Below are 13,035 nucleotides of genomic sequence, written 5' to 3' on the forward strand. Positions count from 1 at the left end.
ACAGCAAAAGGGACTTTTCCATCCCTTTCTGTGCCTGTGATAGGCAACCTCTGAGACAGTCTCCAGTGATCCCTTCCTCCTGGTATGCACGGCCTGTGTAATCTCCTCCCCTTGACCCCTTGAGCATAAGTAGGACATAGTGACTCCCTTATAGTGAACAGAATATTGAGAAAGTAATGAGACGCTGAGATTAACAAGATTAGGATTAGGAAAAGACTCTGGCTTCCACTCTCAATCTCTGTCTGTCTCTCTGTGTCTCTCTCTCTCTCCCCTTCCTCTCTCTCTTTCTCCCACTCTCCCTCGGAGGGCAGCCAGCTGCCATGTTGTGAGTTTCCTATGGAAACATCTATGTGGCAAAGAACTGATGTCTCTGGCCAAAGCCATGTGAGTGAGTTTGGAAGAGGACATTCCCCCAGCAGAGCCTTGAGATAAGACCACAGACCTGGCTAACACCTAGATAGCAGCCTGTAAGAGACCCTGAGCCAGAAGCTCAGCTTAGCTTCTCAGCTAAGCCACATCTGGATTCTTGACCCATGGAAACTGCGATATATTAAATGTTCCTTATTTTAAGCCACTAAGTTTGGGGTTAACTTGTCATACAGCAGTAGAAAACTCATACAGTAACAAATCAAATGTGCCTTCCAGAATCCTACATTTTTTGGAAAAAACTTTTCCTTCTTGCCCTGAATCTCTCCCTCACTCTACAAATCACTCTTTGGCCTTGTTATTCTTCAGAAGTCTACACTTTTTCAGGTAATATGCTGGTCTAAGGAATTAAGCTCAGAATTTGATGGTCCCCATGAAATTGGCTCTTTTCCAACAAATTGTATAGGTATCCGAAACTCAGAAAAATTCTTTCTTGTTAAAAATGTAGTCCAGGGAAGTTGGACTATTTTATAGATAAAATATTTCATAGCTATATTTCCCACATGATTCTATTTTCTGGCCCATCAGTTCAGATAGATACATATTTCATATTAATAAGCCTGGACTATGAGAAGAGGAACAAAGTCTATTCAAATGTCTTGAAACAGCTGGGAAGTGAAAGCTTCTTATGAACCCAGCAGATTCCCAAGTGAATCACTTTGGGGGCATTAGCTGACATTTTGAGCATCCTTTTCAGCTATTCATCATGTTCTTCCACAAGCCCCAGCATGACCATCATTGGTGAGTGGCTTCGGTAGCTGAAAAGCAGGGGGCCCAGCCCTATTGGAAGGGTCCCCAGGGTGCTTCTTAACTCATAAAGGTCACAGCTGCTGCTGGAAGAAGAGATACTACTGTCATTGATAGGGACTCTATTAATATTTCATCGAAGTCCTATAAAGCTCACTTCTGTGTCTGAATCCCTCACTGGTTTGGTATCAGACATTAGATCAGTTCACTTCAGCCTTCAAATTACTAAAAATTAACCCATGGATCCTTAGTCAAATCAACTCCAAAAAACATTTATTGTTTATCTGTCTGCTGGGTGCAGTGCAAGTTGGAGAGCAGAGAACGATGCAAAGATGACCAAAGCACAGAGGTTTTTCCCACAAGTTCAGAGTCTGCACAGACCTGAAAAAAAGGCTCAACAATAGCTCTACAATCAATGACCTCAAAGAGCACCAGAGCTGGAAGCTGAAGACCTAGAGTCTTAATTACAGCTGTGCCAGCCTCAGTTTTTCCATCTGTACAACAAAGAATTTGGGCTAGACCACGGATTCTGTAGGAGGCAGGATTCTAGGAAGGGCTCCCAAGATTCCCACCCCCTGGTGTTACATGCCCTATGGAACCCTCTCCCCAAGAGTGTGGGAGGGATACATGTACGTGACGGCATCTCACTCTCGTGATTAAGTTATGTTGAAAGGAAGAAATGAAGGGATTTTTAAAGATGTAGTTAAGGTCCCAAGTTAGTTGCTTTTCCAATAAATCAGAAGGGAGATGGAAAGCTAATATAGATTTTAGAGTGCCATCTTGCCTTCTAATTGTAATGATTGAGAATGTCTGCCTGGAGCATCATAATGAAAAGGATTCAAAATTTGCACCTAAGTTCAGCTACAAAAATTGTCATCACTGATTAATAATGTCTGCCATGGGTATTTATCAGTTAGGACTCCTCTGATTGCAAGCAACAGGAAACATCACACAAATTGGCTTAAGGAAGGGAAAAGAATTGTTAGACCTGGTATTTATTCAGGAAATACTTACTGAACCCTACTGAGTGGTGAACATTGTTCTAAGCACTGAAGTTACCACAGAAGTGAAGTCCTTGTCCTCACAGAGCTCACATTATAGTAGCTTATTAAAATGAAAAGTCCAGGGATAGAGTTGGCTTCAGGCATTGATTCAGGAGTTCAGTGTATAATCTCCATGTTATAGCCACTTTAGGCTTCAGGCTTATATTCTCTCTGCTACACATCAAACGGGAAAAGATTATTCTTCATCTGGTTACTCAAGCAGATAGTCCAAGATTCCCTCTTTTTAATGGTCCTGATTGAATAGGCTTGGGTTGTACAACCATCCCTAAGCCAATCGGTATGCCCTGGAAAGAGTGGTGTCCTACTGGGTTAAGCTGGATGTTATGGACCTCATGTCTGTGTCCCTCCTCCCTCCAAATTCATATGCTGAAGCCCTAATGCTCAATGTAATGGTATTTGAGAACTACATGATTCAATAGATATGAAACACTTAGAACAGTGTCTGACACATAGTTCATGCTTAATATATGTTAGCTATTGTCATTATTATTCATATATTCACACATTTGTTGAGAATATATGTTCCAAGAGCTATCTTAGGTGCTAGAATTGCATAAATATATATATGTCAGTCTCTTCCATGGAGAGCTCAACACAGATGTTTTAATTGCAAAATGAGATCATTATTACAATAAGAGAAGAATGAAAATGCTTTGGGAGCCCAGAAGAGGGAGCCTAATAACATTGTAAGAATGAGGGAAAACTTCCCAGAGAAGGGAATATTTCTACTGCACCTTACCTTCATAAGCCATGTAAAGAAGAAGACTGAAGAGAATTAGAGAGGTGGGTAAAACAATAGAAAATTTAAAAACAGCTATATCTTAGAAACATTGTGCAGAGTGAAAAAAATAAGAATGAGATTTATAACACTAAACAATTTCTATAGTATAAAGACTTGGACACAAAATGACAACCTGCATTTTGCAAAAATATACACATAAAAATGCTTATGAAACATACTTAATAAGAGTAGAGAATTGGAATTAAAATCATAAATAAAATTTTAAAAGAAAGAGAAAGCAAGGTCATGAACACTCAGTGGTGATAATGTACCATCAACTTAAAGCCAGAGAGGGAGGGAGGAAGGGGGTACACCAGGGAGAACAAAGAGACCAAACACAGAATATGTGAGAATTTGCATCTGAAATTCTGGAAGAATCATATCACTGCTGGTAGTATAAAGCCTCTGGTTATTTAATCTGAATTCTCAAAAGTAATGTTACAGACAGTAAACACATGCACGTGTGCACATACGCACACGTCTAAATGTGGAGAGGAGCCTGAACTACCTTACCTGGCCCTCTTATGCACTTAGAAATAAGTGCCTCTTCCCCTGAACAGACAGACAGTGACAGGCACACAGCAAGCAAAGCACAAGCTGGATTTTAGCACCACTCATGCCCTCAGCAGGACACACTTGTGCAGGATGCAACTACACGACCCTAAGAGGTGGCCCTACAGTAGTTATTCCCTTTCATCAAGCCTCCAGAAAAAAAAAACAAAACTGAACAGCTCTAAACTATATACAAAATGAGCAAGCAAAAGCACAGAAGGTGTAGATGGTCAGAGCACTCCATATCGGCAAATCCAAGAGCACTGAGCCTCAGAGCGGGAAAGTTGGTTGCCAGCCTCAGTCTCCAGCATTAGAGCATCCCTGGGCTTGGGAAAGGCTGTCTCTTACAAAGCAAGAAAACATCCCATCATCTTCAGATGGAATGTCTACAGAGCTACTCTAGGAATGTCCATGTCAGCAAATGACTCTTTAGCCTCAAATCATTTTCCCTCTGCCCAAGACTATTTGACCCAAATACTACCTTTCTTTCTCTGGTGTGGGATCTTCATGGAGGAGTTTGACCCTGTGACCTAACGTTTGAAGAATGGGACGATGTTAACTTGTGGCAAAGAGAGAAGAGAGTGATGGAGGATGGGATGTAGAGGGGTTAACAGTAACAAGCAGCCTGAAGTACTAAAGAACAAATAATAATCAAAGTGGTTTAATTACTTGAAAAAAAGAGTTCAAATTTTGAAAAGGAACTTTGCATCTGACAACCATGGTGCAGTGTACAGTGTATAGGACTAGAGCTTTTACATCTATGAGTTCACAGGATCTTCACAACAATCCTGTAGAACTGGGTACTGAAATCATTAGTAGTGCTGGAGGAGGAAGAAGGGAAGGGCCATCACAGGCGAGGGGTGGGAGGGTTCCAGTCTAAGGTAGAGAGGTCATGGCCAGCTCCTTACCAAAGGACAAAGCCTTTTTAACTGTAGCGGGACAGGACAGGCAACATCACCTGGGTATTAGGTCACAGAGCTGCAGACAAATGGATCTGTATTCTAGTCAGCTAGAGGGGACTTGGACCAGTCTATTAACCATTCTAACTTTATTTCCTTAAATGGGATGTAATAATAATATTCACAGTGTACAGTTGCCAAGAGGAGTAAAGGTTTATAAAGTGCTTAACGGAATGCCTATCACATAGTAAGTGTTCAATAAATGGAAGCTATTATTCATGTATTCAATAGGTATTACTGAGGGTTTATTTTGAGGCCATCACTGATCCAAGCCCAGAGATACAATGTTCAACAACAACAAAAAAAGACATGGTATTTGTGCCCATAAAGTACACAGCCTAGTGGGACAATAGGCAATAATGAAATAATCACCAAAAATATTAGTTGTGAATTATTCTAAGTGCTATAAAATCACACAGAGACAAAAGATTGTAAAACTGGAAATAGCACGAAGTGAAGGAATCTGAGATTTATTGGTCTAGGGATATCTAATCTAGAAAGGATCAGGAAACAAAGCAATATTTGAGTTGAGATGTGGAAAGTGAATAGGAGCTAACAAATGGATATGGAAAAGCACTCTAAAGAGAAGAATCAGCATATGGCAAGTGCCTGTAATGGGAGAGGGCATGGTGCAGTCCAGGAAATAAAAGATGAGCGTGGCTAAAGCATGGAGGTAGAAAGAGTCGTGTAAGATGAAGCTGGCATGAAGAGGGCTGAGTAGGCAGGTGTTGTGCCCTATGGGTCCTGGTGGGAATCAATGGAAAGCCACCAAGGATTTTCATTCTATTAAGGTTGACTTGTCAGGAACATGAGACAGAGTGGGATAACATGTTCACATGAGGTTTTGACAAGATGGCTCTTGCTATTTATGTGGAGAGTAGATGAGAAGGAAAAGATAGAATGGATACTGGAAAATTGTTTTGCAATGATAGCAGTGGCCCCAGCTAGAGATGATGATGGCTTGGGATAGCAATAGAGGAAATAGCACAGAGTGAAGGATTTTCTGAGATTTATTTAGTAAATTGAATTGACAGGACTAAAGGATGGATTGAGTATGGAGCGTAAGGAAAAAGGAAGAATCAGGAATGTCTTGCAGGTTTTTGGAAGAGCCAGTTGCTGACATCGGGAGCACTGGAAGAAGTCCCAATTTGGGGGAAAGATAATACATGAATTTCTTTGTGGCCAAGTTGAGACTAAAATGTCTTTGGGATATCCAAGTAGAGATACTCTGCAGATATATGTTTCTAGAGTTCAGAGAGAGGTCTAGGTTATGGATAGGTACTTAATAGTCATTGGCATGTAGAAGGCATGAATGAGATCATGTAGGGTGAGGATACCGAATAATTTTTTTTAAGTGGCTTTAGACTACACCCTAAGGAATTCCAAAATAATGATTGGGTAGTGGAGGATAAGTCAGCAAAAGAAAGTAAAAAAGGAATATTCTAAGCTAGGAAGAAAACCAAGAAAATATTCAGCACCAGAAGCCAAGTGAAGAGAGAGTCTGAAGGAGTCAACATTATTCAATGCTGCTGAGAATTTTGTAAATTGTGTCATAAATCACAGGTCTGTTTGTTATTCAACAGCTTAAAATTGCACACCTTTAATCAAGATTTTAAAAATTAAAGGCTTAAGAGTTTAAATTATTTGCCTGAGTTTATGCAGTCAGGATGTAGTGGGCAGGGTTTTAAATCTAAATCTTGCACCAAAGCCCATTTTATGAAGGTTCTCAGCCTCTACTGTCTTCCTTGGGGATTAGATATGAAGGTTCCTCCCCACAGCACTGTGATTTGCAAAACTAGAAGAACCTGATGCTAAGAGCTTAGCAGCAGCGTCTGCCTCCTCTCCTCCCAGGGACTGCACATCTCTATAGAAGAAAATCCTCCATTGTCTCTCTGTAAGTAAGTAGCAGAGAGATTGGCAAAAGAAACATGATTTAACTCAGTGGTAGCTGTGATTTCATCTTGAATCTAGACTGGGATCAAGTGCATCTGGGAAACAGGCAGAACTCCTGACCACCGTCTCTTTTCAGAACAGCTGCTGAGAATGTATAGAAAAAATCTTTTTTTTTTAATAGATCTTTATTGGAGTATAATTGCTTCACAATACTGTGTTAGCTTCTGTTGTACGCCAAAGTGAATCAACCATATGCATACATATGTCCCCATATCCCCTCCCTCTTGAGCCTCCCTCCCATCCTCCCTATCCCACCCCTCTAGGTCATCGCAAAGGAAGGAAGGAACCCAACACACACACACACACACACACACACATACAAAAAAAACTTAACTCAGAAACAAAGTCTTATTCACAATTCTGAGTCCAGCAGAGTAGCTATTGCTCAAAATTCATTCCCATCCCAACCTGCTAGGTCCCAGGAAAATACTGGATGTCAAGTCTGAAAGACCCAGTTTTATCACTTTTTCCCTCCTTTCAACACTCAGCTTCTCTCTCAACCCCTGCCTTAGGACTGTTAAGATCATTTTACTATGGTTTATCCTTGTTCATGTCAGATACCCTGTGAAGCCCATGACTCCCAACTCACCCCCATCCACTAATTCTCATGCCTGTCTGGTTCTATCACATTTTCTGAACTCATCCTCCACCTTTCTCCTTCTGCAATCATTTCACTATGACTCTGGAACTCAAGATCTCTTATCAGCAAACTCCCCTGTATCCTCAACCTCTTTGATAATATTCCCCTTCACCTTCGTGCTCTAACTGAAACCTGGTTCTTCCTTGAGGACACTGCAGTTATTTCTAATGATGGCTCTCTTCTCTTCCACTCCTGTAGCACTGGAGCTGGAGTTGGGGTACATACCCTCCTTATTGCTTCATTGATGCTTCAAGATCATTCTCTCTCCTTCCTCATCAACAAAATTAAAGCTCTGACCCTCACATCATGAAGCTGTGCCTACACTACCCCTTGTTTTCCCCACTCCTCCAAAGCCAAGTCACTACTCTTCAGCTCTTAAGATGTTAGCTTCTGGTCACTGTCATTCTCCCCCACACAATTCCTGTCATAGGTCTCATAGGTCAATATCCCCATAGAAAATCCTTCCCATATTCTGGCCACTCAGTATTTTGGCCTCCTCTCCACCATCAGTCTTGTCCTTTTCTGGTCCTGCTCCAGGCCTATTTTTTTTTAATTTATTTTATTAAAGTATAGTTGATTTACAGTATTGTGTTAATTTCTGCTGTACAGCAAAGCGATTCAGTTATACACATATATACATTCTTTTTCACATTCTTTTCCATTATCGTCTATCACAGGATATTGAATATAGTTCCCTCTGCTGTACAGCAGGACCTTGTTGTTTATCCATTCTATATGTAACAGTTTGCATCTTCTAACCCCAAACTTCCAATCCATCATTTCCCCACCCTCCCCTCCCCCTTGGCAACCACAAGTCTGTTCTCTATGTCTGTGAGTCTGTTTCTGTTTCATAGATAAGTTCATTTGTGTCATATTTTAGATTCCACATATAAGTGAGATCATATGGTATCTGTCTTTCTCTTTCTGACTTACTTCTCTTAGTATGATAATCTCTAGATCCATCCATGTTGCTGCAAAAGGCATTATTTCATTCTTTTTTATGGCTGAGTAGTATTCCATTGTATATATGTACCACGTCTTCTTTATCCATTTGTCTGTCAATGGATATTTAGATTGTTTCCATGTCTTGGCTATTGTGAATTGTGCTGCTATGAACATAGGGGTGCATGCATCTTTTTGACTAGTTTTTTCCAGATATATGCCCAGGAGTGGGATTGCTGGATCATATGGCAACTATATTTTTAGTGTTTTGAGGAACCTCCATACCGTTTTCCATAGTGGCTGCACCAATTTACATTCCCACCAACAGTGTAGGCCTGTTTATCAATATTTGCAACCCTTGCCTAAACACTAATTCAAACACTTCACTCTCTAACTACCTTCTGAGCCCCAACCTCAACAGTTCTTTGACTGCCCCCGAAACTTTAATCTATGTATTCTGCTACTTTTTCACTGCCCCTCATATCTTGTTTTCTCCTTATCTTCCATGGTCAATCATCATCATCATCCTCTTGCATACGTCTTCAATTCCATTGTGTCTCTCTTGCTTTGTCATATTTACTTGGCTAAATCAAAGTTCTAATTCAGTCCAACTCACTGGCTTCTCTGCAGTGGTATCCATTCAGCCAGTAGAAGGAGGACATGCTCCCATGCTGGCTGATACCACTTTACCCTCTCCTTATTCTCAAAGCTCCATTTGCTGTCTGGCAACCATACTATATTTCCTTAGCCTATCTACTCTCTTGGACAACTATTTCATCCTCTCTCTTCTCTCCTTAAACCTCTAACACTGCTGCTTCATCCTTACTCATAGCTAATGAATTTGATCATTTCACATAGAAAATGAAAAAGAACTTCCACAACTTTCCTTCACCACATCTACCCACCTGCCTGATTCTGGGCCCCTAATACTTCTGCCATCCCTGTCACGCTCATGATCCTATGTAAGATCAACCCCTCTATTTGTATACCAAATCACATCTCCTTTTACCTAGTCAAGGACATTGCTCTTCCAATTTTCCCTTCTCTTTTTTGCATCTTCAGCTTCCCCCTTTCTATTGGATCATTCCCATTAGCTTACAGATATGTTATTCTTTCTCCCAATATTAGTATAACAACATCCCCCCCAAAAAAACCCTTTCCTTTCCATTCCTTTTCTTCTCTTTAGAGCAAAACTCATTGAAAGGGTTGTCTAAACTCACTGTGTCTAAATTTTCTCCTTCCATTCTCTCTCCAATGAGGCTTTTGTCAAAACTGTCTATCTCAAGGTCACCAATAACTTCCACATAGCTAATTCCACTGGTCAATCCTCAGTCCTGATCTTACTTCATCTTTCATTAGCAACTTAACACAGTTGATGATAATCTTCTCCCTCAAGCACTTTCCCACTTGGCCTCTAGGACTTTACACTTGCCTGGTTTTCTTCTGACCTCTCTAGCTGCCATGTCTCAGCCTGATTTGCTGGCTGCTCCATATGTCCCAGACCTCTAAATGAAGGCAAGTCCTAGGGCTCTGTCCTTGAACCTCTATTTTTATCCATATACGCTCAGGGCTTTAATATCATTTAGATGCCTGTAACTTTCATATATCTAACCAGAGCCCCTCCCCTTTAGTCTAGATTCTTATACCCAGTAGCCCACTGTATATCTCTACTTGAGTGCCTACTAAATATCTTAAATTTAATGTATCTTTACAAATCCCCAGATTTTCCCCCATAAAACCTGCTCATTCCACAGTATTTTCCATACCATTTAAGGGTAAATTCATCCTTTCAGTTGCTCAGGTCAAACACACTGGAGTCATCCTTAACTCCTGCTTTTTCCCACATCCAATGTGTCAACAAATCCTCTCAGATACAGCCTCTTCTTTTGTCTGTATCTTCAAGCTATATCAAGAATTCTATTGCTTCTTACTATTTCCACTGCTATGACACTGATCTGAGCCAAGCTGCCATCAACTGTCCCCCTGTATCATTGCAATACTCTTCTACCTGGTCTCCCTACTTCTGTATATGTCCTACAAGCTATTCACCACACAGAATCCAGAGGATCATGTTAAAGCATAAGTCAGTCCCTCTGCTTAAAACCCTTCAACGGGTCCTAATCCAAGCTTTCTACCACGTGCTCCAGAGCTCTGCAAGGCTGACCCATCACCTGTCTGACACCAGCACCCACTACTCCCTCACTCTGCTTCAGCCATGCTGGCCTCCTTGCTGTTTCTCTAATATGACAAACTTGCTTCTGCCTCCGGATCCTTGCTCTGGGTATATTCCCTCTGCCTGGAATTATCTTCTCCCATATTTTGGCCATCCCCATTCCTTCACTTCCTCCAGATCTTTACTCAAACATCTCAAATGTTGACTTCTCATTGAGGCTTGCCCTGAACACCCTATCTAAAATCCACCCTCCCACATGCACATTTCCTATCCCCCATGTTAGCTTTATATTTTCCTCCTTAACAGGAGGAAAATCACTATAACTTCCTATATATTTCAGTTGTATTAAGCCATGAGCTTGATGTAGACAGGGATTCTTATCTGTTTCCTTTATTGTCATCTCTCTGGAGCCTAGAACAGTGTACATTGCACAATAAGAGCTTAAATGAATAAGTGAATGAATGAGGAAACTGAGTTACCAGGAGGCTTAGTAATTTCTCCCAAATTACAAAATTGGCAGCTAGTACACATCAAAGCCAGAACTCAGGTCTCATTTCAGGACCCCCATGCTTTCAAGATGGAGACTTACCAAAGCCAGGGTGGAAAACACCCCATCCCTGTTTGCAGGAGTCTGCCCAAGACTCCCATTCTTCCTGACGTCTTGTGAAATATTCATAATGCCATGAAATAAGCTTTCCCAGTGCCCCTGCTGGGACTTCCCACTCATCTCTAATTTAGTGAATCCAAACAAACAGGACAGAAAAGGAGCAGCTGCCCTATGAGTAGAGAAGCAAGTGAAGAACTTCCTAAATTTCAAGTTGCAATTAGCAATTCCAGAGAGCAAAGGGGTTTTAGATAAACCACAATAGCCATTGTCAGTCCTGCTGTAAGTATTAAACCCACTAAGAAGACTATGCCTTATCTCAACTTACAGGGCCACTGGGAAATAAAGGGCCATTCATGGAAATTGAACTTGATGTAACCTCTCCTTCTGGGCACATTTACCTAGAAATTCAATGTTCTGGCCTGGAAATTTTGTATTCAAACTAATAAAATTCACACATTTTCTGAGCACTAAACTGCATGCAAGTCACTCCCTACTGTTGAGAGATGAATGAAAAGATTAAAATAAAAAATAATACCATTTGTTGAACTTTATGATATGTTAAACTTGAATTAAGAGCTTTAAAATCAATACATCATTTAATCCTTACATCAGCTCTACAATATGGTATAATATCCACGTTATGACTGAAAATGCCAGTTTAGTTCATCTTCCTAAGGCACTAGGATGAATAAATATCACAGTGAAAATTCTGACCTAAGTACCTCTGACTCTAAAGCTGAGGCCCTTAACCAATGTGTCAGACCACCTTCAGTTAAGAAGATTAAGAAATTAAGAAGGGGTAAGACTCAGACTCACCCCTTGTCTCCAGTAGCTGAGTTTTCAGGAGAAAAATGGAAAAACATCTAACTCTCTTTTCAAAAAAAGAAAAAAAAAACAGTGCTGATCAACTGTAATGATAGATGCTGGTTGAGGAGAAATTTATTCTAAACAGAGTTAGCTAAGAATCCTCTATGTATAAGGCATTTGCATCATGTTTGAATCATAGGTAAGGTTTAAAATGTTGATACAAGGCAGAGGGAATTCCGGGGGAAGAGATTTTCCTTGAAAAAGACAAGATCTTGAATCAGTTAAAGCAGCAATCTTCATAAGTACAAGACTCTGAAGCTACATTAACATCCCTACTCTCCAGAACAGATCAATAAATATACCCCAAAAGGAGGATTCAGACATTGAACTCCCACACATGTCATCTGTTTGGAATTGTTACAAGAATGAAGAGAGGGCCTGCCCCTAAAGTTCTCCTCCATTTGGCCTGAAGAACTCCATCTCTTTACCTTAATATCTGTACTTCTGACAGACAGATAGTCAACGGGTTAACAACCTACTTATAAAAGCTAAAAGCCTGTAGGAAAATTACAATCTATAAATCACACCTCACTCTGTATTGATTTACTCCCTTGGCTTCCTTCTAACCCAGCTGAGGGCTAGCATCTGATGCACAAAAGAGTACTAATGGGGATGAAGGAGGGGAAAGAAAGAGGAAGAGAGAATTCTGGAGCCTGTGGTAGACCTCAAGGGGCAGGTCTGAATGAAGTCCTGTGGCTGAGCTGTCAGTCACAGGAAAGAACGAGGCCAATGACAGAAGGTGGGGATCGTTAAAAGGGACATAAACCCAACTCAAACTATCTAAGCAAATTAAAGAATTGATTGGATCCTGTCCCTGAACTAAATCCAGGCAGGTTTACGCAGTGGCTGAAGTTGCAGGCTTTGTCACAACATCATCTGAGTTCAGATCCATACCCAAATTCTTACTCACTGTAGAACTTTGAGCATGTTACTTAGATTCTCTGGGCCTTTCTTCCCTCACTGGAGTTAGGGTGTGATGTTAATAACCATACCCACTTCATAAATATTCTATGGAAATTAAGTCGATACATGTGTTATGTGTTGAATTGTGTCTCTAAAAAGATATGTTGGTGTCCTCAGTACCTTAGAGTGTGACCTTTTCTGAAATTAAATCTTTACAGATGTAATTAGTTAAGACAAGGTCATACTGGAGTACAGTGAGCCTTAATCCAATATAACTGCTATACTTATAAGAAGGGGAGAAGAGACACAGACACAAGGGGAGAATGCCATGTGATGTCAGAGACCAAGATTGAAGTATGGTAGCTGCAAGCCAAGGAATACTGGGGCAACCACAAGCTGTAAGAAAAAAGCAAGGAAGGAT

The sequence above is a fragment of the Eubalaena glacialis genome, chromosome 10, assembly GCF_028564815.1.
Source record: "Eubalaena glacialis isolate mEubGla1 chromosome 10, mEubGla1.1.hap2.+ XY, whole genome shotgun sequence".
Lineage (NCBI taxonomy): Eukaryota > Metazoa > Chordata > Mammalia > Artiodactyla > Balaenidae > Eubalaena > Eubalaena glacialis.